At 44.2% G+C, this 26063-nt stretch overlaps 1 pseudogene; it reads right to left on the bottom strand.

Moving 5' to 3' along the window:
- Positions 1-294: 294 nt before the first annotated feature.
- LOC120695465 lies at positions 295-25048 on the bottom strand (annotated as a pseudogene).
- Positions 25049-26063: the final 1015 nt, after the last annotated feature.

Genomic DNA, 26063 nt, shown 5'->3' with positions numbered 1-26063 from the left:
AAAATTCATTGTTCTGTGTTATATTTATTGTTGTTCCAGCTTAATATATTCCATCTTGCAAAAAAAGATTTCTTCAAAATATCATCAACACGTAGCCAAGTGTAATCTTATTTTGAAGATCTCGTCATAATATAAGAAACACAATGGCGTACTCAAAAAATAAATTGAGATACTTAGCTTGAAACACCCCAAGTACTTTTACTTTTATCGGATTAATATGCGACGTTGCATGCTCTAGTAGTAGTGAAGCTCGAAGCTTCAAAATAAAAACCGTCCCACGTGTCCTTGGACAGCTCAGCATCTTTTGGCGGCAGAATCAAAAGAGTTGGGAGGGACATCAATTGCCGGCGAACAATTGAAGAACCCGTGTGGCTACAGAAAAGAAGAAACAACATGATTATTAGAAACTGTTTAACACGGTAATATATCCATCTGAAGACGTAAGAATCAACTAAAGGTGGTACAACTAAATCATTTCAACAACAAATAAGAAAGCCTTTTTATCTTGAGAAAGTAGGATTAAACTACTGATTTGACAAGTCACACCAAAAAAGAAAAAAGTACATAACATTAAATGGGGCTATTGGTACCATGAGCATGAAGCCAATATGCTCCACTCATGACTGGCCAGTCTTCCAGCCTTGGAATATGCGTGGTGCCAAACACATACCTATAGACATAAAACACTTATATTGATGAGAGCTGCTGGCAATAAATTGACAATCCCCCCTCCCACACCCACCCACCCACACACACACACACACACACACAAATTCAAGTGTATGATGGCTAATGTTAGTGTGCAGAAATTAATCAAGTACCAAAGAACAATGTTAGTTTCCTCCAAAGGTCTATCCTTTTTTACCCATGTAGGTAAACCATCGTCAATGCGAGGATTCTGATTAGGGAACTCTCCTCCAGGGAACATCTCATCACTGTTGTATTGTGTGACCCATAGATTATGTTTTAGAAAGCCAGCTCTTCTTAGAAATTGCGCCTTGGGTAGAGCGAACGGCAAACAGTTTCGGCCAGGTACAAGCTTGTAACCAGTTGGTTGCCCCGTACGGTTCACCATTCTTGTGTTTCGTACCTGATCATCATGAAAGACAAAGCATCAAAACAAGGAACAATATTGAACTATGTTTGGTAGGTTGAAGTGTATTCATAGTTATTTGTGCTTTTGTAATATTGGCATTGTTATTTATGGAAGTTGCTCCTTAGTGACACATTTATGTAGATGTTTGTTCTGTTTATCTAAGTATTAAAGGTCAAACTGCATCCATTATCATGAAACAAGAATCAAAATATTTTATTTTTTATTGAGTAATGGAAAGGTAATGACTATATAGTGGAACGACAGATGATCAACAATACATCATACCATAATGTAAGCAGTGATGGTATGCAAGCATGAGCTCTTACAATCCAATGACGCGCGGACAAAGAGACACAGTCTCGCATTGCTTGCAACTCAGATTTCAATAATGTCTCTTCAGCATAGAAGGCGTTCTGATGAACATTATGTTGACCTGCACTTTCAACCTTGACATTGATCTCAACAACCTGTGGGAGGAGAAAACAATACATGTCACTATCGGTCACAATCATGTGAGTAGGTGTAATGCAGATATACTGTCATAAAACTAGCTTTATACACTACTAACTAATAGGTGTGTTCTCTTAGACTAAAGAAATTTTTATTTAGTGTATGTTGTACAAATGTAAAAAAATATTTTAATTAAATATAAAGAAAATAATGGTTCTCTTCAAGTTATATTTTTCTAGTCCAAGAATAGTTAAATTTGGTGTACTCAAAGAAATTGTAAAATTCTTTTTGCAGAAACTGAATTGAAATTTGATATTCAAAGGCATATATATAATGCCGGTCACCTGATTATGAGCCTCATTAGGTTTGCAATCAACAGTCATATCCATACGGGCAACAAAAAAGTGCTGATGAATGGGTGCGTATAGACATGGGGCAATAGTTGTGCCATATTTTCTTGATTCTCCAGGCACTAGAGCTCCCAAGCTGATAATTCCGGTAAGCTTTACTTCTGCTTCGATTTTGCCATCGTACACCCAAGTGGCTTAATAAATAAATAGAGGGAACCCTAAATTACCGTATATGAAAGCATTGTAGCTTCAAAAGATTTGGAATGAGTTTGCTCTTTTATAGATAACTTTACAAACATATAATTCTCAGGAGACTGACAATTGAATTCTTTGATGCTTCACTTTGTAGATTTATACATCGTTGATTATGAAATTTATACTTTTAAAAGTAATACAAGTTAATCTGCTTAGTCTTTGTTGGTTGTACTAATTATTATGTCATTAAAAGTTCAGTTAATTGGATGCTTGCCTGATAAAAGTGCCAGTAGAAACCATATTCGTAGTTTCCAATTGTACATATAAATGAGACAGTGAGCCTCCTTGATCGCCTAACTTCTGTTAAACCAGTTCTCCAATCCTGGTGTTTCCAAAGAATCCCGTGGTCCTCCTCATGCAAACAAACACAATTCTCTATTGTCTCCACTCAACCAAGGAAGTTTGTGAAATGTGCGTCAAAATACTTTATGTAGCCCAAGCAATCACACCCCTGAAAAACATCGTATACAATATAAGTCAAAAGAAAGTTAATAAGTACAATGAGTGAGATCTACAAGAATTAAATGAATGACCTTCTTAAGAGAATGGGCGCATTTTCCAAGTCCATCTTCTCCAGCATCAAATGCATTCTTGCGATGATGAGGTTCATTTGGATCTCCATATGGAACAACCATCTCAACAAAGCTCAGCCTATGCGCTATAGGTCGACGTCCACGGCTACCATCAAGATATGCAACGGAATAGAGAACTAGACCCTCTATGGGGGTGAAGCCAATACGAAAATTCCACTGCCCAATACCATTATGATTCAATATGAGGTATTTTTTTATTAATATTACCTTACTTTCCAAATTATAATTCATTACAGTATTGTCCTAAGTGAAACTTATCTAGATTTAGTTATGTTTACAGAAGAATCAATGGTACCAAATAAATGCACAATCAAGACATATTTCATCGTGGATTCAATAAATAAAACTAGTTCGATACTTAAGATATTGTTTTTTCTATAAACCTGGTAAAAGTTAAAGAAGTTTGACTTTAGCACAAAACTAAAGCGCATTATATTTTGAAATGGAGGGAGTAGGTAAGAACATTGTAACAACTAACCTTTTGCCATTCTACAAAATAGCCATTAACACAGAAACTTGGGCCCTGAGGCTGATCAATAACAAGGGGTTTTACATCACTTCGGTCAACACCACCTCTTGTTTCGCCAGCGGTGTAGTTTCTCAAATAATCCGATGGGGGAAGGGGAACCAACTTTTCATCTTCAAACTCTATGACAGCATTGTTTTGCATATCAACAACAATATGTATCCCCTCCACAGGACATGCATAACCATTCTCCATAGGGCAGTCACTCTCAGTTCTGCAAAATATTATGGGCTTGCTAAGTCTGCGACTAGGAGCATCAGCCTCACCGTAGTAGCCAGCACACCTAAAGATTTAATAGCAGTGTTCACATTCCAATTTTGTAAGTGTCGAGATAACTAAAAATATAACAAATTCAAGAACCTTTATATATTTGCAAATAGCTTACCATGCATCTACCATAACAAATTCAAGAACCTTTATATATTTGCAAATAGCTTACCATGCATCTACCATAACTCAGAATGACGTATTCATCATCCACAATCATCCCTTTTGCATGAACATAGATCATGAACCGCCGATATTTTGTAGCTAAGGCCTGTAGGTTTTAAAAGCAGAAGAAAAAATAAAATAAGAATGTGACTGCTTCTTAAATTATTAAGGAGAAAAACAAATAGAACTAGGCTCAGGACAACATGGCAGTATGGCGCGTTGTGTATGCATGCCAGTTCTTCAAAGGCTTCAAAGCTGACAAGAGCCCAGTATAACATATTAAAATATACTCCCTCCATCCCTAAATAAGTTATTAAAAAACTAGATTCAAAAATAAATTTATAGCTTCAAATAAATTTATTAAAAAACTAGATTCAAAGATCTTTCTAATGATACTAATTATGTGCCATAAGTATTAATATTTTTTAATATATATTTTGTCAAATTTGTTTCTCGGGAAACGAAAGCGACAGTTATTTAGGGACGGAGGGAGTAGTTAACAGCAAAAATATATCAAACTGAGGAGATTTCATTTGTATTAACATTTGTCATTCCTGGCATCCTAAATGACAACAATCAGGCAAGAATCATTGCAAAAGGTCGAGATAACAATTTTGTAAGTGTCGAGATAACTAAAAATATAACAAATTCAAGAACCATTATATATTTGCAAATAGCTTACCATGCATCTACCATAACAAGTTCCATGTCGTATATGCCTCTTCTTTTCATAGCTTCAATAAATGGCCAATGACTTTTGACTGTAGCTTCAACTTCAGCATACTCTACAGCATCCTTTGGTGGAAAAATTCAAATTTGTAGATATTTATAAACTTTGTAAACATAAATGTTGGAGAATCAGCAAACAACAGCCATAGTAAATAATTGCAAGGTCATTAGGTACTACTCCCTCCTTCTATGTTTATAAGGCGTACACACATATCAAGATTCAAACTTTGCTATCTTTGACCAATAATTTGACTATTAATTTGACCATAGTAAAATATGCTTTACCATAATTATAAGTTTATAGTCATAAGTGTTATAACATATGAGAAGTGAATGATCAAAGTGTTATTTGGAAGACCGTGCCATATTCTAGAATGCCTTATAAACGTGGAAAGAGGGATTATTTCATTTGGCACAAAGACACAAATGTTGATATGCCAAACAATATTCTGAGTGGATCTAATAAAGTATACCATTGCAGGTTGAACATCTGGAACGACCCTGGATGATACCACCTTGCCTCTGTCATGTCCACCCCTAGCAGCTGCATGCTCCTCGGAGAGTTCTACTATCCAAATGCTAGTCTCATTTGATTTCTTGTTGTAGACAACAAGTCTGGCCCTCCTAGGAGGCAGCCTGCTAGGAACAACAACAGCTGAACCTGTCACACCCTGAAATTTTTGAATTTCAGGATGTGATTAAAATTAAAAATAAAACAACAATTTTCTCAAAATTTTAAAATTTTCTCAACATTTATTTTTCTTCACAGAGAATTTAGTGTAAAAGAAAATAAATATTGGTTGTTTCTCAAATTAAATGGTGTTGTTCTTCTGGTGATGCATTCATGTCACATGCATAGTGTTGTTGAGTGTGAAAACCTTTCAAAACGTGTTATATCATCAAAAGTTCTTCCCGGGAATTTTCCGGATCTTTCTGGATTCTTTTCCCATTTTCCCTAGAGCAAACTCTAATTTTTAGAGGCTCTCCAAATCTTCTCTTGAGCTCCAAATATTTTATTTGAGTTCGTTAGGTCCCAATATATTTCTAGGATTTTTCCTTGAATTTTCGGGCCATTTGGAATATTTTTTCGGACTTTAAATATGAATTCTAGATTTTTCTAGAATTATTTTAATTTCGAAAATAATTAATTCCGAAATTTTAAACGGGCTAAGTCTATCAAAAGTGCATAAATCCCTAATGGACCTCAAGGGCCCATTCATGTGTTCCCTAATGGGCTAAAGGCACGTAAAGCCCATTAGCATGGGAGGGAGGTTTAGTACCACATTGCTAGTTGATGTGGGATGACGAGACTTTTCTCTCTATATATTAAACCAACCTCTCATGGCAACTCCACACAAAAATATAGACTACCCGTAGGGAGGCTCTTTGTTTGGGAATCCCTAAAATAATTTTTTTCCCAGAATCCCACCATCCTCCGCATCCGTGCATCTCCGGTGAAATCCGACGCCACCCCGGTGCTCAGCTCGTTGTCCTCTTCGTCGTGGTGTCTTCCTTCTCATGAGTCGTCACCTTTTCGCCGTCGACCCCATGCCTTCTTCCTCGACTCAGACGATTTTCTTCTTCTCCGGTGAGCAACTTCCTCCGTCCTTTCTTCTCTCTCTTTCTCTTTTTCCTTTTAGCCTTCCGGCCCAGCCCGCTCCGCGCACTCCTCTCCAGCGCCGACTGACAGGTGGGCCCCGGCCATCAGGGCCGTCTCCTTCCTCGCGTCGGGCACGGACTCTCCCGAGTCTGAACGCCGCACGCGCCGCCGTTTCCGGGCGTGGCACGCATGCCAAGGCACACTAGGCCCCTATAAATAGCAGCCGCCCGCGCCCCTAGGACCTCCTTCACGAAGCCGCAGCCGCCGCCGCCCCAAAACCCTAGTTTCGTGGCTGCCATTAGAGCTCGAGATCGGAGCTCCGTGCTGCGACGCCGTTCCGCCGTCGCCCCGTCTCTTTTGTCTTGCCTAGGAGATTCATATCAAGGTGAGCGAGCTCGCCGTCTCCTTTGCTCCCTCCCTCTCGCCCTCCTTCACCCGGGACCGCTCGCCGGAGCTCTAGCTCCGCCGGCCGCCGCTGCGCGCCCGGTTCCGGCCGCCTAGGCCATCTCCTGAGCGCACCAACGAGTTCGAGTGCTCGCGCGCAAGCTTCCTGTCCTAACCCGAGATCGAATCGAGCCCCGGAGTGCCAAAATGGCAACTCCGGCGAGATTCCGGCTGTGCGCCGCCGCGCACGCTCGCAGCCGGCGTCTCCCACCACCGCCCGCCGCTCCTTTTCACTGGAGCTGTCCGATCTCGATCCGATGGATCGGATTAGATCCAGACCCAACCAAACCCAAATCGTTAGATCTAAAACCAGTGGCCCAGATCGGGTTTGACCCGAGTCAACTGGGTCAATACCGGTCAACCATGCACGTTTTGCAAACGAGTTCCTCTTCTTTTTCAAAATTAACCCGCAGTCCATCTTAGTTCAAAAATAATTACGTACAAGCTCTTTTCTTTTTAGTTTAGCCCCTGTTCTTTTGTAAAATAGAACCTGCCGTCCCTGTGTTGTAGTTTAGCCTGCTAGGTCCTGCTATTAAGGTTTAATTATGTTTAGGCCCCTGGTTTCTTCAGATCTAGCCCATGGAAGTTCTGTTTCTTCACAAATAAGTCACTAGAACCTTGTTTTAGCCATAACTTCTTCGTTTTAACTCCGTTTTCATTGATTTTCGCGCTCACATGATCCTTGCAACGTGTGCGATAGCTTTATGACCTTGTTATCCTCTGTGAGCACAGTTTTCTGTGTCTTACAAATCTTTTCTGTTAGTCCTTAACCCTTTGGTTAATCGTGACTAATAAATTCCTGACTCACCGTTTATCCCATAGAATCGCCGTTTTAGTTCCGTTTTCCGCGTTTCTTGCGCTCCCATAACCATAGCAGTGAGCCCTATCCTTTAGTACGTTCTTTTAAAGCCTTTCTTTATTTTGGTGTATTGTTCTTAGAGGTATCTTGTTGTTTGCTTTGTATGTTGCCCGATGATTGCTTCGAGTAGAAGGATCATTGTTTGAAGATTGAAGATCAAGAATTCCAAGTGAGCAAAAGTTGAAGAGCAGTAAGAGTAGCTTTTCGTTGGAGAAAGGCAAGTGACCCTAACCATCTTTCTGTCTATGCTTATTTACAAGAGTATTATGATGATTTAATTGGAACATGGAGAACCACCCAAGAAAACAGTACAACCACAATACTATATGGCTCTGGTCTTGGCTTATTAATTAGAGACTCTAGCTTGTGACAATCTTACCGAAAGGGCAAGAGGGGATGCATCGACGGGGTATAGCTCGGTCCTCTTGGGGCAATTGGTATTGTTTAATGGTCCTTTGGCAAGGTACCACCTCATTAGGACAGTGTTATGACTGCTTTGGCTTGAAACCTTAGCGGATTGTCATGGGTTAGGGAATCTTTGTAAAGGCCTCGTAGCGTCCCTATGCAATCACACCTCGGAAGTGTGGTATTGTGCCTAGCTAGCACATTGCGTGGTTGGGTTCAAAGTTCTTCGGAACTTTTACGCGAATTGTGGTGAAAGTGTACAACCTCTGCAGAGTTAAAACTAACCGGTTAGCCGTGCTCACGGTCAAGAGCGGCTTGGACCCTCACATGATTAATAAACTTAAAGATGGATTTAAATCATTTTCTGGTTATTTCTTGTGGCCTTGCTGAGTACCAACCATAAGTGTACTCACCCTTGCTTACTGCTGCTCAGAAGGAGAAGGTGTATAAAGATTTCTGAAGATGTTGCTGAGTTCTAGGCGTACGCAACCCCCAGTCGATTGCCTGTGAAGTTTGGAGCCTTCGTTTCCAGGATAAGCTGTATAACTCTGATAGTCTTTTATTTGTTTTAATTCTCTTTTACGTGATACTGTTACTGATTATTCACTTATGATGTCTCTATATGTATGAAACTTGATCCTGGCATACATATAGCTATGCATTCGGTTTTGTCCTTAAAATCGGGTGTGACAGAAGTGGTATCAGAGCTGTATCGACTGTAGGACGTAAGCCTAGGTAGCAATGGTCGTTTTCTAAGGTTTTTTTTTGAAATAAAATCCATTCATACTTAGTCCTTGACCCCCTCCATTGAATACTCTCACTCCTTAGCTTTTTCTTCTCTCAATCCGCTTTGATAACTAACCTTTCTCGTCTGACCCCTTCTCATTTGCACCTTATTATTTCGCAAATGTTAGACCCTCAATTCTGGACGGTCTAATTTCCCCTTCTAGATCACTCCTTAATTTTAATCCTTCTTGATGTATGATTATACAAATTCCATCCTTGAATTTCTTTTAATCTTTCTTGAGCCTATTTTCTTTGTTACAATGTGCTCAGTTTTCACATTGTGCCTCTTCTTTCCAAAATAAAAAAATAATAACAATACCGCTCTGGAATCATCCCTTGATTTTTGATTCCAAGTTATCTTTCCTGATTCAAGAAAATTAGATGATCCATACCACGTATCCTAATGCCTGTCCAAGTCATCTGAAGAATGGAGCTACTAGTTCATCATGAGAGTCAGGTCGAAGCAATTGGACCACTTGCCAACATTCCTACTCGAGTTAGATGAAGGATTTAGAGCACCACCAAAGAATCAAGCCTGAGCCACATGGTGACACTCTCATTACTACTGCAATCACGATGGTGAAGTCAACACTGGACAAGTTGAAGGAGACACGTGTCATCAAATGACGAAGAAGGAAGATATAATCATGCTTAGGAGTATCCCTTCTAGCTCTATTAACAACGTTTAGCATCGTTCTTTGACTGTGTTGACTGGTGGAATTCAGTGTTTGCATGATGATGCTTGTCTTTATGACCTTGTTTGATTCGCTTCTTTGTAATGATTGTCGGTGTATTGTGGGTCTTCTACCTACAATAACATCGGTTGCCTAGATGGGTTCTTATGTACCTGCCCCCTCCTTGTTATCCTCCGTCTTTCTGCCTAATCCTTTAAAGGATGTCAAGAAAGAAGTTCATGGCAACACTCGTCTACAATGATCAACAAATGAAGGAAACTGAAGACAAGAATGCTCTCTTTTCCTTTTTGTTACTCCCATGTCTTTCTCACCTCCTCCTTGATTTATTTAAGTTGCAACCACCAAGAGTTTGTGAAGATGATAATATGGACGTTACCTTGATACTCGCTTTTTTCTTTCTCCCTACTAACCTTGTCCCTACCACGCAACTAGATGGTGAGCCCCAGCAGAAAGAAGAAAGAAGACATCAACATTCTAGCACAAACTCAAGGAGTACAAGCAATGGTTCCAATCAGGGCCAACAACCAACAGTATGTTACAGAGCAAGCCTCCTCTCGTAGGAGCCACAACCCTGCTAGCAGTGATAATCAAGTCCCAACCGGTCTGCCAGCGTTTGATAAAGAGAAGCTATTAGCTATGCAAGCTCGTGTCCTACAAGGAAGGTTGCAATCTACAACAACATCCTCGAATAACATGGAGATGACCAAGACAGAAGTCCCCACTGGACCAGTGAAGAGGCAAGTTGCTGAAGCATGGAACAATGAAAAGCGCAAGAGGAACTATGAAGCACCAAAGCCACTGATAGAGGAACAACATGAGATTAGTAAGACTCCAGAAACATGTCAATGCTGCGAGCATTATGGTCGTCTGTGTCTACAAGAAGATAGCTTAATGACAGCAGAAGCAAGGCAACGTTATCATTCAGATATCAATAGAAAGTTATCTATGCACGTTCCAAACCTAGAAGGAGTTACTCAAGCTGAAGATAGAAATCCGACTATAAACCTCGAGGATTGGACTATCACTTTCAAAGAGTTTCAGCCTAAAAGAAGCAAGCAGCCTAATAAACAAATTAGTAAAGCAAGCCAAGAGAAGATGGAGTTACCACAACCATTGGCAGATAACGGCACTCAACTTAGTTTCAATCAACCACATCCAGAAGTTGTTCGACCTCCATGTGACCCCTCTGCCAAAAAGGATCCTGATGTACAAGCCATTCCACCGAGAGTTGTGGAGGAGCAGAAAAGTAGTCGGGATGGACGTATTAAAAGAGTAATGTGCTATAAATGTGGTGAAAAGGGCCATTATGCCAATAGATGTCCCACAAAACGAGAAAGTCGAAATGGGTATGCTAGATGGGCCAACAGAGCTAAGGAAAGAATGGATAGCTAAAGAATGAGTATCCATCAAGTGTTTGGTGTGAGTTGCAAAAAAAAAATGCATGTTTGAGGACATATTGTAAGAAGGAATGATCAGGAAGACAGTTAATGTGTCGGATGCTACCCACCTAAACCTTTGTCTCTTGCTAACCTTGTGAATCTCGGGACGAGATTCCTTTTAAGGGGGGTAATTTGATTAGGTTTATTGTAGGCTCGATAAGGTTTCATTTAATTTATCTGGAATTTAGAGCATTTGTCGGGAATCAAATAAAATATTTAGCCATAAAATAAATATAAGGAAAATAGGTGTGTGCATCTCATGCTGGTTTGCATTTTTATTTGCTTGTTGTTCAACTTAAATTCAAATCCTTGAGTTTGGATTTAATTTGAAAGAGTTGGAACATTTCAGAAAAATGAAAAAAATCTTCTTTTCTCCCTCTCTTTCAGCCCAGCCCGTCTTTTTCTTTTTTCCTCTTTCCCCGCGGCCCGTTTTCCTCCCTGCCGGCCCGTTCCCCCGCCTCTTGGCCCAACTGGCCCAGCGCCCTTCCCCTCCCTGACTCACCGCCAGGCGGGCCCCACCTGTCGGGCGCGTCTTCCTCTTCCCGACCGAGCCGGACTCTAGCTCGAGTCCGACCCGGCCACGCGCGCGCCGCCGTGCCCCCTCGGGCCCGCACGCCAAGGCCGCGCTCCGCCCTATAAAAGCAACGCCCCCGACCCCCCCTTGAACCCACCAAACCCGCAGCCGCCGCCTCTCGCGTTCGCAAACCCTAGCTCTCAACCGCCATTGTTGAAGCTTCTCGGAGCTTCGCCGCGCCGCCGTTCCGTTTCGCCTCCTCGACGACATCACTGCTCCGGAGCTCCGCCGTGGTGAGAGGAACCTCGCCGACCTTCTCTCTCCCTCCCTCTCGCTCTCTTTCGGCCGCATTCGCTCGCCGGAGCTTCCGCTCCGCCATGCGCCGCTGCTGGCACTGCTCCGGCCTTTTTCTCACTACCCAGATCCCCTAATCGAGTTCGCGACTTCGCGAACGTGCTCCCCGACCCAAATACGAGTCTAACCCAAGCCCGGATGGCCGTTTTGGCCAACTCCGGCCGTCCCGCCGCCGCGCGCCGCCGCCTCAGTTCGCCGCCGGCCGTTTAACGCCGCCGCCGCTCGCCCCAAGCCACTCAGGCCGTCCGATCTCAATCCAAGGGTCCATAATAGATTCAATCTGAGTCAACCAAGTCTTTACCGGTCAACCCTGTCGTTTTTGCAAAGAAACCCCTATGTTATTCCGTATTAGAACCCGCCGTCCATTACAGTGAAAGATATTTACGAGTCGGTCCCTGTTTTCATGAGTTAGCCCCTGAGTATAAGGTTTATTTACGTTTTAGCCCTTAGATCTTGTTTTAGCCATAACTTTCTCGTTTTAGATCCGTTTTCGATGATCTTTGCGCTCACGCGATCGTTGCAATGAGTAGAATAGTTTAGTAACCTCTTTTTGTACTGTTTTTGTTGTTTGGTGTACTGTTTCTTATTGTTTGTACTTGTTTGCTTGCATGTGCGTGTGCGATGCGATAGACGATCCGCAGTTCGAGGAGCAGCAGCACGATCAAGGCTTCGGAGGGCCGGATCAGCAGCAGTTTGAGGAAGGCAAGTGGACCCTTGATCATACTTTTGACCCATAAAAACACTAAATCTATCACATTTACTTTTATGTTCATGCATGAGTCTATAATCTGATGGGAACCGAGTTAAGGACATGCCTAGCATTGTATACCTTATTCCTTGATCAACTTGGGTTTAATTTACATGTTGGGTAGCTATGCTAGTTGCTTTACCTTGGATATGGGTGGATAATATTACAAATGCTACACTTGTTACTTCATGTTCATGATGGTTTAATATTGTTAATCAAGATCATATGTGTTAATTGGAACATGGAGAACCACCCAAGAAAACAGTACAACCACAATTACTATATGGCTCTGGTCTTGGCTGATTAATTAGAAACTCTAGCTTGTGACAATCTTACCGAAAGGGCAAGAGGGGATGCATTGATGGGGTATAGCTCAGTCCTCTTGGGGCAATTGGTATTGTTTTATGATCCTTTGGCAAGGTATCACCTCATTAGGGCAGTGTTATGACCACTTTGGCTTGAAACCTTAGCGGGTTGTCATAGGTTAGGGAATCTTTGTAAAGGCCTCGTAGCGTCCCTATGCAGTCATACCTAAGGAAGTGTGATATGGTGCTTGGCCCGCACTTGCATGGTTGGGTTTAAAGTTCTTCGGAGCTTTTACGCGGATTGTGGTGAAAGTGTACAACCTCTGCAGAGTGTAAAACTAACCGGTTAGCCGTGCTCACGGTCAAGAGCGGCTTGGACCCTCACATGATAATTGAACTTGAAGTTGATCTAAATCGATGCTTTTACTTATGGTTATGTTGTATATCTTCGTATATACTTATCATATGGGTTTAATGGTATATACTTTTATCTAGTTAATGCTTGCTAATAAAATATGACCAATTAAAATTGCTGAGTGCAGTTAAACCATGTCAGCTATTCCTTGAATTAGCCTTGCATATATTATAGTTGTTTCCCTACCACTTGTTGAGTACCAACCATAAGAGTACTCACCCTTGCATACTTGCTGCTCAGACCGTAATAACAACTGCCCGGAGTTTCTAGAAGACTTCGAGGATTTCTAGGCGTATGTCTCCCAGTCATCTGCCTGTGCTGAAGAAGATTCCGCTGCTACTCTATAGACGTTTATTCGTTTGCCTAAGACATTCGGTTTTGTAATAAAGTCTTTAATACTCTCTTTACGTTTGCACTAGTTGTGATATTCACTTTATGTTTAATCATATGTGTGTAAACTGATCCTGGCGCACATATGAGATGCATTCGGTTTGCCTTCATAAACCGGGTGTGACAGAAGTGGTATCAGAGCAGTGTTGACTGTAGGACGTTAGCCTAGATAGAAATGGTCGAAAATTAAGGTCTATCTTGCTTAGTGGCCATGCTCTTTCATGCTTATTTGCTTAATCTTTATTGCTAGCTTTTATCTCATCCTTGATCACATACTTGTCTTTTCTTTCAAGTATGTTCTAAAACTTTTCAATCGTGTTCTTCAGATGGCCAGAACTAGGCAGACTGCACGCAAGCGCACCGGAGGTCGTGCCTTCGCCCGTCGCACAGTTCCTGCACCCGCTGAGCCAGTACCCGCCCCAGTACCTGCTCCAGTTCCAGTTCAGCCAGAGGAAGAGGTTGAGGAAGTGCCCGGGGTGGATTACTTCTTCGATGAAGACCAAGAAGGCAACATCCGGGAAGTCGATGCGGACGGGAACATTCAGCCATCCCTACCGTCGCCTACGCCAGCACACGATCTAGGCCCGCCATTGGCCTATTTCGAAGCTCAGGTTCCAGCGACCGCCGTCGCTGAAGGAGGAGAAGAGGAGGAGCCCCTGGAGATGTCAGAGGATGAAGCCCCAGCACCGCCACCTGCACCTCCTGCTCCAGCAGCTTCAGCGCCTGTACCAGCTGGAGGAGACCCAGAAGGCCCAGAGGACCCGGGCGATGAGGATGATGATGAAGACCCGCCAGAAGAAAGGGGACTGTACTGCGTCTACACCTCAACCCACGAGGAGGGTCACTTTCCCCTGCTGCTTCGGGATACGCTGGAAGAGCTTCACAACCCCGTGGCTCCCCTGTACGAGACAAAGCACTATGAAGACCCTGCACTCGGCGACTATTTTGTCACTCGGGTCCACATAAGGGTGGATACTGGACCCCGAGGCATGATGACCGTCTCCGCACACGATTCCTCGACACCCATGGCGACCTACCGTGCCTCAGTAAGCCATGCTGCCATGAGGGCTCTCTGGTCTCTCAACCACACTAACCGCCGAGACTTGGAGCACACAGACTATCAGCACCTTCCTCGCCGTGCTCGTGGGACAGAGCATACGGAGTTGACACTTGGAGAGGACGAGGAGAACCGCGTCAATGTCACAGTGCGAGCTCTCGCCGGAGTCGACACGGACTTAAGGAACGTCGTCATCCAGCTGGACGACACCCAAGACCGACTGAGGGAAGCTCACCACAGGATTCGCCAGCTAGAGGCCCAGCTTGCAGGAGAGGCGCCTCCACCTGTTCCAGAGGGGGAGCCCCCGCATCCCGCCTTGTCACCCCCCGCGCAAGAGGCTTCGTTTCGGCGATCGTGGCTACCAGAACCGCTTCTATTAGATGATAGGCTTAAGAGTTTAGGTTGAGTCTTGTAAAGAGTCTTTTTGAAATCGCTAGCTCGTGAACGTTTGTTTAAGTGTGTAGTTAATCAGTGTGTTTGAATGCTTGGTTTTGTGAACATTTGTGAGTTGGCTTTTTGTAATGATTGCGGTGTAATTATGGAGTGATGACCATAATTGCATCAAGTTTTTAATAAAGTTAGCTAGTTAGTAAAGCTTGGGGTTATCTATTTTACTTTATATTGTCTCTATCTCCTCCTTGCACCTATATTTTACCATGATTATTTCATGAGTCTTACTTGTCTAACCGGTCAGATGGTGAACACCAGGTCCGGATCAGGAGTTGATCAGCCAGCAGTGCAGCGTCAGAGAAGAGGCAACAACCAGCAACCCAACAACATGAGTGGAGGCAACAACCAGAATAACGGGCCACCGCCACCACCACCAGCAGGGATGGAGCAGTTCCTTGCTGCGCAGACACAGCTGTTGACTCAAATGGCCAATGCCATGGCCAATCTGCAAGCTCAAGCAAATCAAGCTCCAGTTCCACAGCCACCACCGAGAGATCGCCACCGTGACTTCATGAGTCACAGACCTCCTACTTTCTCCCACTCTCCAGATCCTCTTCACGCCGATGACTGGCTCAAGACCATTGAGAAGATGCTAAATATAGTTCAGTGTACAGACAGGGAGAAGGTACTGTATGCTTCAGGCAGATTGGAAGGAACTGCAGCAGACTGGTGGGACGCTTATACCGCCGCCCATGTTGATCAAAACACCATCACCTGGGATGAGTTCAGGACTCAATTCAGGGAGCACCACATACCAGAGGGTTTGATGAAGCTGAAGAGGCAGGAATTTCTAGCTCTGAAGCAAGGAGGAATGTCCGTAAGTGAGTATCGGGACAAGTTCATCCAGCTGTCCCGCTATGCCTCCGCAGACGTGGCTACAGATGGGCAGAAGCAGGACTACTTCAGGCTAGGGCTGCTTGCACCTATCAGGTATCAGTTGTTGGTGCACAGGTTTGATAGCTTCCAGAAACTGGTGGACAATGCCATCGCTGTGGAGAATGCTCGCAAGGAGATGGGCGAGCAGAAGCGGAAGTTCGAGTCACAAGGCCAGTCTAGCAATTCGCGCCCGCGCTTTGGACCCCCGCAAGGTAACCAGTACCGCACAGGAGGACAAAATGTCAATTTTGGGCAGAATCAGTATCAGTACCAGCGCCCAGCTCAGCAGTACCAGCAGAATCAGCAGTTAGCTCAACGCTCTACTCCCCAGCAAAATCGTCAGAACACTCCAGCCGGTACCCCCCGTGAGAAACAACAACCCCGCACCTTCTGGAGGCAATGCTTGCTTCAAGTGCGGTCAGCTTGGGCATTTTGCTCACGCTTGTCCCAACAGAAATAACCAAGGTACGCCGGGTCAATCCAGTAACAGTGGGCAGAGACAGACCCCTCAACAACAACAGCCACAGCAGCAGCAGCAGCCGAGAAACAACAACCAGACTCCCCAGGGCAATCGTGGACAGCAGAACTACGTCCATGGAAGGGTGAATCATGTTGCCGCGGAGTCCACTCAGGAGGCACAGGATGTCGTGTTCGGTATGTTCCTAGTCAACTCAGCTCCTGCATCAGTTTTATTTGATTCTGGAGCAACGCATTCTTTCATATCTGCTCAGTTCGTAGCCAAGCATTCTATTCCTCTTTGCACTATGCCTAGAACCATGCTAGTAAATTCACCTGGGGGAAATATGAAGGCTATGTATCGGTGTTATGGGGTTAGAATACAGATTATGGGCAGAGAATTTGTGGCAAACCCGATAGTCCTGGAATCCAGTGGTATTGATATCATTCTTGGAATGGGATGGATGACCAAGTATGATGCTGTCATTCAATGTGCCAAGAGATCAGTGCTCCTCACTAGCCCAGCAGGTGAGAGGTTTGAGTTTGTTGCAACCCCTCCAACATCAGCAGATTGTACGGTGAATCAGATGAAGGCTGCTCTGATAGAGGACATCAGGATAGCATGCGAGTACTCAGATGTGTTTCCCGATGACTTGCCAGGTATGCCACCTGAACGTGACATTGAGTTCATTATAGATCTTTTACCTGGCACTGCACCTATTGCTAAGAGACCATATAGAATGTCCGCTGGTGAACTAGAAGAACTTAAGAAACAATTAAAGGAATTGTTAGATAAGAAATTTATTCGTGCTAGTTCGTCACCATGGGGAGCCCCAGTGATCTTTGTGGACAAGAAGGATGGTACACAGAGGATGTGTGTGGACTACAGGTCATTAAATGAAGTTACTATCAAAAACAAGTATCCGTTGCCGCGCATAGAAGATTTGTTTGATCAGCTGAGAGGAGCCAAGGTATTCTCCAAGATCGATCTGAGGTCAGGCTATCATCAGTTGAGGATACGACCGTCAGATATTCCCAAGACTGCTTTCACTACCAGATATGGGTTGTATGAATATACGGTCATGTCATTCGGGTTGACTAATGCACCAGCTTACTTTATGTACTTGATGAATAATGTGTTTATGGAGTATCTCGACAAGTTTGTGGTGGTGTTCATCGATGATATTTTGGTGTACTCCAAGAATGAGGAGGAACATGAGGAGCATTTGAGGCTTGTTTTGCAGAAGCTCAGGGAGAATCAGTTGTATGCCAAGCTCAGCAAATGTGAATTTTGGTTGAAAGAAGTTTCGTTTCTTGGTCATGTTATCACAGATGGAGGAATTGCAGTTGATCCCAGCAAGGTCAGAGATGTGTTGAAGTGGGAACCACCTCAGACAGTGTCAGAAATCCGGAGTTTCTTAGGACTCGCAGGCTACTACAGAAGATTTATAGAAGGCTTCTCCAAGATAGTGAAACCTCTTACCTCACTATTGGAGAAAGGAAAAGAGTTTGTATGGTCAGATGAGTGCCAAGCCAGTTTTGAAGAATTAAAGAAGCGGCTGACTACAGCTCCAGTGTTGGCTATGCCTGAAATTCACAAGAGTTTCGATATATATTGTGATGCATCTCGTCAGGGACTTGGTTGTGTGCTAATGCAAGAGGGACATGTGATTGCTTATGCGTCTCGTCAGTTAAGAAAGCATGAGCAGAACTACCCCACTCATGATTTGGAGTTAGCAGCCGTGGTGCATGCCTTGAAGATATGGAGACACTATTTGTTGGGACATAGATGTCAGATATATACTGATCACAAGAGTCTGAAGTACATATTCACCCAGAATGATCTCAACCTGAGACAGAGAAGATGGTTAGAGCTTATAAAGGATTATGACCTGGAGATACACTACCATCCAGGAAAAGCTAATGTAGTTGCAGATGCTTTGAGCCGCAAGAGTCATGTAAATGCAATGAGAGTCAGCCAGATGCCTCAAGAATTGTGTTGGGAGTTTGAGAAACTCAACCTTGGTTTTGTTGGTCATACTGAGGGAATCACTATAGAAGTCGAGCCGACTCTTGAGCAAGAGATACGGAAGGGTCAGCTTGAGGATGATAAGATCAAGGAGATCAAGGAGCTGATAGAAAGAGGCAAGGCACCTGATTTTACTGAGGATGAATATGGAACCGTGTGGTTCAGAAAGAGGATATGTGTGCCAGAGGTGGATCATCTGCGAGAAAAGATTCTTAAAGAAGCCCATGATTCCGCCTATTCGATTCATCCAGGCAGTACCAAAATGTACCAGGACTTGAAAGAAAGATATTGGTGGTATGGTATGAAGCGTGATGTTGCAGCTCACGTGGCCATATGTGATGTGTGTCAGAGAGTCAAGGCAGAACATCAGAGACCAGCCGGTTTGTTGCAGCCATTGAAAATACCAGAATGGAAATGGGAAGAAATTGGTATGGATTTTATTGTGGGGTTACCACGTACAAAGGATGGCTATGATTCCATATGGGTTATTGTGGATAGGTTGACAAAGGTAGCTCACTTCATTCCAGTGAAGACCACTTACTCAGGAGCCAAACTGGCAGAGCTATACATATCCAGGATTGTCTGCTTACATGGGGTGCCTAAGAAGATTGTGTCCGATAGAGGTACTCAGTTCACGTCTCGGTTTTGGCAGAAATTACATGAGTCTATGGATACAAAGTTGAATTTCAGTTCAGCATATCACCCACAAACGGATGGACAGACAGAAAGAACCAATCAGGTGTTAGAGGATATGCTTAGAGCTTGTGCTCTAAAGCACGGAGGCAGTTGGGATAAGAGCTTGCCGTATGCGGAATTCATTTAATTTAATTTTCTCAAAATTTTAAAATTTTCTCAACATTTATTTTTCTTCACAGAGAATTTAGTGTAAAAGAAAATAAATATTGGTTGTTTCTCAAATTAAATGGTGTTGTTCTTCTGGTGATGCATTCATGTCACATGCATAGTGTTGTTGAGTGTGAAAACCTTTCAAAACGTGTTATATCATCAAAAGTTCTTCCCGGGAATTTTCCGGATCTTTCTGGATTCTTTTCCCATTTTCCCTAGAGCAAACTCTAATTTTTAGAGGCTCTCCAAATCTTCTCTTGAGCTCCAAATATTTTATTTGAGTTCGTTAGGTCCCAATATATTTCTAGGATTTTTCCTTGAATTTTCGGGCCATTTGGAATATTTTTTCGGACTTTAAATATGAATTCTAGATTTTTCTAGAATTATTTTAATTTCGAAAATAATTAATTCCGAAATTTTAAACGGGCTAAGTCTATCAAAAGTGCATAAATCCCTAATGGACCTCAAGGGCCCATTCATGTGTTCCCTAATGGGCTAAAGGCACGTAAAGCCCATTAGCATGGGAGGGAGGTTTAGTACCACATTGCTAGTTGATGTGGGATGACGAGACTTTTCTCTCTATATATTAAACCAACCTCTCATGGCAACTCCACACAAAAATATAGACTACCCGTAGGGAGGCTCTTTGTTTGGGAATCCCTAAAATAATTTTTTTCCCAGAATCCCACCATCCTCCGCATCCGTGCATCTCCGGTGAAATCCGACGCCACCCCGGTGCTCAGCTCGTTGTCCTCTTCGTCGTGGTGTCTTCCTTCTCATGAGTCGTCACCTTTTCGCCGTCGACCCCATGCCTTCTTCCTCGACTCAGACGATTTTCTTCTTCTCCGGTGAGCAACTTCCTCCGTCCTTTCTTCTCTCTCTTTCTCTTTTTCCTTTTAGCCTTCCGGCCCAGCCCGCTCCGCGCACTCCTCTCCAGCGCCGACTGACAGGTGGGCCCCGGCCATCAGGGCCGTCTCCTTCCTCGCGTCGGGCACGGACTCTCCCGAGTCTGAACGCCGCACGCGCCGCCGTTTCCGGGCGTGGCACGCATGCCAAGGCACACTAGGCCCCTATAAATAGCAGCCGCCCGCGCCCCTAGGACCTCCTTCACGAAGCCGCAGCCGCCGCCGCCCCAAAACCCTAGTTTCGTGGCTGCCATTAGAGCTCGAGATCGGAGCTCCGTGCTGCGACGCCGTTCCGCCGTCGCCCCGTCTCTTTTGTCTTGCCTAGGAGATTCATATCAAGGTGAGCGAGCTCGCCGTCTCCTTTGCTCCCTCCCTCTCGCCCTCCTTCACCCGGGACCGCTCGCCGGAGCTCTAGCTCCGCCGGCCGCCGCTGCGCGCCCGGTTCCGGCCGCCTAGGCCATCTCCTGAGCGCACCAACGAGTTCGAGTGCTCGCGCGCAAGCTTCCTGTCCTAACCCGAGATCGAATCGAGCCCCGGAGTGCCAAAATGGCAACTCCGGCGAGATTCCGGCTGTGCGCCGCCGCGCACGCTCGCCGCCGGCGTCTCCCACCACCGCCCGCCGCTCCTTTTCACTGGAGCTGTCCGATCTCGATCCGATGGATCGGATTAGATCCAGACCCAACCAAACCCAAATCGTTAGATCTAAAACCAGTGGCCCAGATCGGGTTTGACCCGAGTCAACTGGGTCAATACCGGTCAACCATGCACGTTTTGCAAACGAGTTCCTCTTCTTTTTCAAAATTAACCCGCAGTCCATCTTAGTTCAAAAATAATTACGTACCAGCTCTTTTCTTTTTAGTTTAGCCCCTGTTCTTTTGTAAAATAGAACCCGCCGTCCCTGTGTTGTAGTTTAGCCTGCTAGGTCCTGCTATTAAGGTTTAATTATGTTTAGGCCCCTGGTTTCTTCAGATCTAGCCCATGGAAGTTCTGTTTCTTCACAAATAAGTCACTAGAACCTTGTTTTAGCCATAACTTCTTCGTTTTAACTCCGTTTTCATTGATTTTCGCGCTCACATGATCCTTGCAACGTGTGCGATAGCTTTATGACCTTGTTATCCTCTGTGAGCACAGTTTTCTGTGTCTTACAAATCTTTTCTGTTAGTCCTTAACCCTTTGGTTAATCGTGACTAATAAATTCCTGACTCACCGTTTATCCCATAGAATCGCCGTTTTAGTTCCGTTTTCCGCATTTCTTGCGCTCCCATAACCATAGCAGTGAGCCCTATCCTTTAGTACGTTCTTTTAAAGCCTTTCTTTATTTTGGTGTATTGTTCTTAGAGGTATCTTGTTGTTTGCTTTGTATGTTGCCCGATGATTGCTTCGAGTAGAAGGATCATTGTTTGAAGATTGAAGATCAAGAATTCCAAGTGAGCAAAAGTTGAAGAGCAGTAAGAGTAGCTTTTCGTTGGAGAAAGACAAGTGACCCTAACCATCTTTCTGTCTATGCTTATTTACAAGAGTATTATGATGATTTAATTGGAACATGGAGAACCACCCAAGAAAACAGTACAACCACAATACTATATGGCTCTGGTCTTGGCTTATTAATTAGAGACTCTAGCTTGTGACAATCTTACCGAAAGGGCAAGAGGGGATGCATCGACGGGGTATAGCTCGGTCCTCTTGGGGCAATTGGTATTGTTTAATGGTCCTTTGGCAAGGTACCACCTCATTAGGACAGTGTTATGACTGCTTTGGCTTGAAACCTTAGCGGATTGTCATGGGTTAGGGAATCTTTGTAAAGGCCTCGTAGCGTCCCTATGCAATCACACCTCGGAAGTGTGGTATTGTGCCTAGCTAGCACATTGCGTGGTTGGGTTCAAAGTTCTTCGGAACTTTTACGCGAATTGTGGTGAAAGTGTACAACCTCTGCAGAGTTAAAACTAACCGGTTAGCCGTGCTCACGGTCAAGAGCGGCTTGGACCCTCACATGATTAATAAACTTAAAGATGGATTTAAATCATTTTCTGGTTATTTCTTGTGGCCTTGCTGAGTACCAACCATAAGTGTACTCACCCTTGCTTACTGCTGCTCAGAAGGAGAAGGTGTATAAAGATTTCTGAAGATGTTGCTGAGTTCTAGGCGTACGCAACCCCCAGTCGATTGCCTGTGAAGTTTGGAGCCTTCGTTTCCAGGATAAGCTGTATAACTCTGATAGTCTTTTATTTGTTTTAATTCTCTTTTACGTGATACTGTTACTGATTATTCACTTATGATGTCTCTATATGTATGAAACTTGATCCTGGCATACATATAGCTATGCATTCGGTTTTGTCCTTAAAATCGGGTGTGACAGAACCTTTGGCTCTATGGAGTAAGGATGGCTGGAAAGGTGGGAAAAAGTAGGCAACAGCTAATGCCACGACATTCTTTTCTGGCTCCAACAGCACAGCTTCAACAAAACGCATACTGTCTCTTTCCTGCAAGTTAACATAATTTAATTTGTCACTCAAATCCTTAATTCCAAGCTTGTTGCAAAAAGTATCTGAAAAATTATGGCAAACGAACCTCTGGCGATTTTCCAGCAGCTCTTACAGTTGCTACAGCAACTCTAATTTCAGCAGCAGACAATGGGTCTAAAGGGTGGCTTCTCTGAGCTGTTCTTGTCGTCATAGGTATCCCTGCAATATTTTTTTCCATGCAGCAAAATATCATTTCAGTTAAGACACATGCAATTTTTGAGAACTAAGCTACGAAGCATTACACACTTAAGTTATCTATGAAGCATTCGCCTGTTGCTTGATATGCATGCCTAGCCCTACGTATTATTAGCTCCCCGTCCACACTGACCCATATTGACGTGCGCGGCCATGATGTAGGTTCCTTTCTTTTAATTTCTTGTGTTTCTTTCTTTTCCTTTGTTCGTTATGCACTACTACAAAAATAATTTGTAGCAATGTTCCGTTCTACAACGACGGGTCGAAATGTAACCCATTTCTACAAAAGAGCGTTATTACTGTAGCACTTGAGCCGCCCTTAAAAATAGATGTGGTACCCGAGTTTAAAAAATTCATCGTGGGCGTGGCAGGTGCGGCCCCGCGCACTATTTGGCTTCCAATATTTTCTTGAGTTCTCGTCCTCTCACTTCCTCGTCTCTCTCTTCATTTGTATCTCTCTCACACACACTTTCTCCCACATCTCTCACCTTATCTTTTCGGGGCCTGGCGCGGCGCCAGGCGCGACCCCGACCGGCTTGGCGCTTGGCCATCATCGGCTTTGGCGAGGGTTCCAGCGACGGCAGGTGCGACCCATATGGCGTGGCACGTCGGCATGGGCGTGCGGGCCCAGCGCGAGCGTGGCAGTGGGCGCGGCCCAGCCAGCTAGACGCGGTGGTGGCACGGTGGTGGGCGCAACCCCGGCCGGCGTGGCACGACGGCCTTGCTGGGGCTCAAGCGGCAGTGAGGCATGACCCCGGCCGGTATGGCACCCAACCCCAGCCGACCTGGCGTGGCGGCCTTGGGGGGGGGATCCAGCTGGTGGCGGGCGCGACCCGTCTGGTGTGGTGCGGTGGCCGCGAGGGGGCACGGTGGAGCCACAGTCCCGACCGGCCTTGACCTGCCGGCCAAGCGCAGTGAGCACGACCTGGGCCGTCGGGGCGCGGCGGGGGTGTGGCCCTGACTAGCCTGGCCCCGGCAACCTAGCGCTCCAGCCTGGCCCGGCGCTGGCTAGGCATCTGTGCGCAAGGCCGAGTGGTGTGGCGGCTCTGGCGGAGTAGCTTGCGCGGTCATGGGTGCGGCTTCGGCAATACTTTTTTAAAATTAATTTTTAGGGACGGATGAGGTGGTGAGACCTCCTTAGAAATCCATTTTCAAGGGCGGGTCACCCCACCCTCCCCTGGAAATCCATTTTTAGGGAGGGAGTGATCCATCTCTAAAAATAGTTTTTCAGGGGCAGACACCGCATTCGTCCCTAAAATGCATTTTCAACCGCCCCCTACTGCAAACACGGTTCATAGTAGTGTTAGATTCTATCATGCGATCCTTTTGAATGTCAAAGACCGTTGTTTGTCATCAGTCATTTTTGGAATTTACTGAACTAGATATTAAGAGTTTCGTCTATGAAGTTTGGATGATTATCATTTTTGTTAGTAATGTACATTTGGAGGTCGTACAAATAATTACAGGAAACTTTGTTAGAAAGAACTTATTTAGAAAGTGCGTACACTTGGAGATCATACAAATAATTACGGGAATTTTTGTTAGAAAACAAACTTATTTAAGTGCAGGTGGCATGTACACTGTAGAAGGTCGCCTGCCAGTACAAAGCCAAGGCAGTCGCAGAACACAGTTGTAACAAGTTTTTTGTCGTCTGGTACACAATTACGCAATGTTGATATCTTGGCATTACTGTCTTTATTTTGATGGTGCAGTGCACTTTTGTATTTTTTTCATTTTGGAGAAAATTTACATTCTCCTTAGGTTTATTTAGGAGGATTTGCCAGCCTTCACAAGCCACGCTCAGGTGGCAGGTCCAGATAATAATTTTTAAAAAGTTACTCCCTCTGTTTTAATAAAATATACTCCCTCCGTATTCGAAAAGAATATTGTTTTGGACAGTGATACGGCTGGTCTCTAAAAACTTAATATTTATTTTTATTTTTATAAAAATATTTATTGTTGTATTATATATTTATAGCTTTTTGAAAGTATTTTTCAAGACAAGTCTATTCATATAGTTTTTGTATTTTAAAACTCAACAACTTGAAAGTTATTCATAATTTATATTTTCAATGTTTAACTCCCAATGTCATGACATTTATATTCACAATGTTTAACATCAGACTCTTTAGTCCTTGAAGCAGATATGAGATATGGTTACGCCTAGGACGGAAGGAGCATTGGTTTAGAAAGAGACCCGGTGTACCTTCGGAGACCTTCGTGGAGCGCTCGGCGACCTTCGTGGCCACGGCACCTCCTCCATTGACCACGCGCGCAGTGCTCGCAGCGGCTGTCATGACCGGCACAGGGGCGCCGAGGCAGGCCATTGGAGCTAGCGGCAGGCCTACTAGGGGAAGCGTGAGAGCAGCTGTGGCGTGTTGCTTGGGTATCGTGCCTTATTTCTTAGTATTTGGAGAGCGAGGGGCTCACGTATACGTACGTGACTTTATATAGGAAAGGATGACCGGCTAGGCGGGGAGTCCTCTAATATGCTTGATCCAAATTCAATAATCTTCATGTGATGAACGTCACCCCACCACAGTAGTTAATCTTAATTAATGCACATATTTAATTATAATCCCTTTTAATAATCTCATCATCATATATCATATGTTCTTTATATCAGATTGTTCGCAATGGCGATTCTGCTGGCTATTAATATTAACCCTGCGCCTGGATCATCCTCGATCTTGAGTCTGCTTGTAGTACAGACTAGAGAGGAGCTGTTGGTAGCTTTGCTTCCATGTTATAGGCAATGATGATCTATGACAGTGCGTCGTGTTAGTGCTCAACCAGATCACGTAGGGTGGTTAGCCATTCAGGTGCTCTATGGGCATCTCGTTTGACTAACGTTTTCTTTTACATAAATTCATTCTTTCATTTTAATTGAGTGGTAGAGCTCCTGCCATTGGTTAAAGAAAAAAAAAGAAAGGAACGCGGGAAATAACGAAACGTCGTCGGTGGCTTCCGGTATCCGGGAACAGCAGTGCGTGCGGTATGCATAGTACCGGCAAGGCTGACTAGCTCTCGACCGAGCGAGCCACTCAGGCATACATTTCTCTTATGCTGGTTAGGAAATAGATACAAACACATCACCGACTCAACACGGATTAGGGTTCTGTGTAGGGATGCAAGTGGGTACCCATTGGTATTTTTAGGTTTCTCGTGTTAGTTCATTTTCTCTCCCAAATTAATTATATAGCATGCCACTTTAGTTTATTTTATTAAGTTTTGGGTCGACCCAATGACCCAAAATACATGGGACTTGCATCTCTACTTCTGTGACATAGGAATCAAGTATCAACACATGCTTTTTACACATGATAGTACGTAATAACTCTA

The sequence above is a fragment of the Panicum virgatum genome, chromosome 2K (assembly GCF_016808335.1).
Source record: "Panicum virgatum strain AP13 chromosome 2K, P.virgatum_v5, whole genome shotgun sequence".
NCBI classification, from domain to species: domain Eukaryota; kingdom Viridiplantae; phylum Streptophyta; class Magnoliopsida; order Poales; family Poaceae; genus Panicum; species Panicum virgatum.
The sequence above is the reverse complement of the archived record's forward strand: the minus strand, read 5'-3'. Positions and strand labels throughout refer to the sequence as shown.